This window comes from Austrofundulus limnaeus, unplaced genomic scaffold (assembly GCF_001266775.1).
Source record: "Austrofundulus limnaeus strain Quisiro unplaced genomic scaffold, Austrofundulus_limnaeus-1.0 Scaffold301, whole genome shotgun sequence".
Classification (NCBI taxonomy): Eukaryota; Metazoa; Chordata; class Actinopteri; order Cyprinodontiformes; family Rivulidae; genus Austrofundulus; species Austrofundulus limnaeus.
The window spans coordinates 684,767-688,151 of record NW_013952703.1 but is presented as its reverse complement, the minus strand read 5'-3'; positions in this window follow the sequence as shown (position 1 = coordinate 688,151).

The window sequence follows — 3,385 nt, the reverse complement described above, 5'->3', positions numbered from 1 at the left end:
ATGATTGTCACCCTTGTGGCTTTGTTTACAAGTTATTGTTCGTTTTCAAAAAAGCACAATGTGAATGCAAACCACACCAAATGAAAAAAATAAAGTCCACTTTTGGTCCGGACCAAACAAGCAGACCAACGGACTTTCCTGGTCTGAATACAACCTTAGACTCCTCCACATGGGGCAGGACCTCCTCCCTGACCCGGAGAAGGCACCCTACCATTTTCTGGCTCAAGACCATGGTCTCGGATTTGGAGCCACTGATCCTCATCCCGACCGCTTCACACTCAGCTGTGAACCGCTCCAGTGACAGCTGGAGATCAGGATCTGATGAAGCCAATAGGACCACATCATCTACAAAAAGCAGAGATGTGATCCTAAGGTCACTTAAGCGGATCCCCTCAACACATTTGCTGCACCTAGAAATTCTGTCCATAAAAGTTATGAACAGAATTGGTCACAAAGGGCAACCTTGACGGAGTCCAACTCTCACCGGAAATGAGTCCGACTTACTACTGGCAATGTGGACCAAGCTCTGGCACCGGTTGTACAGGAACTAACGGCCTGTATCAACGGGCCTGGTACCCCATACTCCCGGAGTATCCCCCACAGGAGTCCCCGAGGGACACGGTCGAATGCCTTCTCCAAGTCCACAAAACACATGTAGGCTGGTTGGGCAAACTCCCATGAACCTTTCAGAACTCTGCTGAGGGTGTAGAACTGGTCCGCTGTTCCACGACCAGGACGAAAACCACACTGCTCTTCCTGAATCTGAGATTCAGCTATCTGACGGACCCTCTTATCCAGGACCCCTGAATAGACCTTACCAGGGAGGCTCAGAAGTGTGATACCCCTATAGTTGGAACACACTCTGCGGTCCTCCTTTTTAAATAGGGGGACCATCACCCCGGTCTGCCAATCCAGGGGAACTGCCCCCGATGTCCACGCGATATTGTAGAGTCGTGTCAACCAATGCAACCCCACAACATCCAGAGCCTCAAGGAACTCCAGGCGAATCTCATCCACCCTCTAAAATGCTGTATTTATTATATATTTCAATGATGATAATAATTGTACCACATTTAATATTGTCTGGAAGTTTGGGGAAAAGCATGCAAACTACAACAAATACTATTATTATTATTTTACAGAAAAGAGCTGTAAGAATTGTTTATAGAAGACATTAATGTCATCAGTCGAAATTATTGAAGTTTTATGATCTGGTTGATTAGTGTTTTGCAAGTTATGTAGGGCTCATAAAACATTGTTATCATTAAATATCCAGTCAGAATTTGTTAAACCTCCAGTTAGAGCTAGTCCGAAGAGGCAATGTACTACATTGCAGGGAATAGGTTTATGGAACTGTCTAGATATTAATATAAAAACATCCAATACAATCTATATGTTCAAAGAGTAGATTAGTTTTTCTCAGTTGCTAAAACCCTGTTGTTGTCGGGGTCTTTGGGTGAATGAACCCAGGAGCAGGCAGACACGCGGAGCTCAAAAATAAAACTATTTAATAAACAAAAACAAAAGGCTGACAAGTCAGCAAAACTTACAAAACTCTGGGAGGTACACAGGAAGACAGAGGACCGAGACGATGGACAAACCCATACAATGAACCAGCAAGGTAGTAATGAAAACAGACCAGTTAAATACTAACAGAGGGAGAGAGAAGACAAGGAACACCTGGAGAAAGGCTAATTACAAAACTATGGACAGGTGAGTGACTGACTGAGGAAAAGATGACTGATGTGGTGGGCTGTCAGGACCAGTCTCCAGTCAGTATGTTAGTTCCACTGTGCTGTAAAGAGGACATCCTGGGCTTTCAATCGATGTCACCTTTATGGTTGTGTGGCTAACAGGGCATGCTTCACTTTCTCTTTTAAAATAATGGAAATCCCCACATCAATATTTTATGGCAACAGGGTAGGTAAATGATAAATTTTCTATCAAAAATTAGTTATGTTGCTAAAAATGAAATGTCCTCAGTATGAAAGCCTTCACCAAAGTTAGTTTGTACAATTTAAGAAATGTACAATATTGTTAACCCTGTAAAAATACAAGTTTTATTCAGCGTCCTTTGAAGGGGACAGTAGGACTTGCTAATGACTATCTTAAACACTTTTAATGCTTTCAAACGTATAGGGCTGAATGAGGCAGAAAGGATTTTAATGAGAGTTTTGGAAGGAGAGCCAGACTAAGAGCTGTCAGGAGATGATGAGGAGGAAGGCCAGATAGTAGTGCAGGTATGTGAAAGTTCAGAGCAAGACTACAGTTTTTGAGGAAGAGGAACAACGTGAAGACAGTTGCCAGCCAGTATTGATGAAAAGCAATATGTAAGTTAGGGTCATGGAATTTATTTGTAATTGTGAGTGCAAAGGAAAAATGTCAGCTTTTTAAAATGTATAACACATAGACACAATAATGTAAAACTGTGTAATGGTATATGCAATTACACATACAGTATTGCTTTATGTTAAATTGTACCACTCTTTTCATCAACATAGTTTTAACCTTGTAGAGGATGAGAATGCCTTGCAGGAAAGCACTGGGCACAATCACCAAGACTGGAGGAACTTATTACTTTACACACATAGATAACAGCATTTTTTTAAAAACATGGCTGAATACACAAACCAGCAAGAGTAATTTAATGTTTGGATGTGTTTCAGACATGTAATTAGTTATGTAAAGCACTTATTAATGCAATTTCCTCAACTATTTTGTCTCTTTATGCATTTTAAAAAGTATAAATCTGTTTTAAGTATTTATAAAATAAAAAGAAATGGAATTTATAAGTTCATTAAGTAAAGACAATTTTTATATCAAGCAAGACCCAATGTCCTCTGTAAGAGACATTTGATAAAATTTAAATAAATAACATTTATGAAAAAAATTGTTGCAACGTTTCTTTCAACCTTAATACTTAAACTATGAAAAAAGAAAATCTGAATCCAAAACTTTTTCCCTTCTGGGTCTCACTGAAGTATGAGGAAAGCCAGAAAATGTGGACCAAGGCCACAGTGTTTTCAGCATGCTATTGGCTAAATGCCACAAATAATCATGACTTTTTTTGGCCAACATTGCCCAGCTCTACGGCATTAAACCAAGCAGACACTGTGGGGGTCCACAAACTACAGAGGAAGGCAGTGATGATAGGTGTAGTGATTCTGTGTGATTGGAACATCAGGAAGAAGGAGAACAAGAAGCTTGATTTTTGCTGCCTTCCAGTTGTCCTCAGAGGTCGTAGTTTCAAACTTCCAATTTGTGTTTTTCAACTGGAACACCCCAGTTTAAGTATCTGGGGATCTTGTTCACGAATGGGGGAAGAASGGAGCGGGAGATCGACAGGCGGATTGGCGCAGCGTCTGCTGTAAAGCGGGCGCTGTAC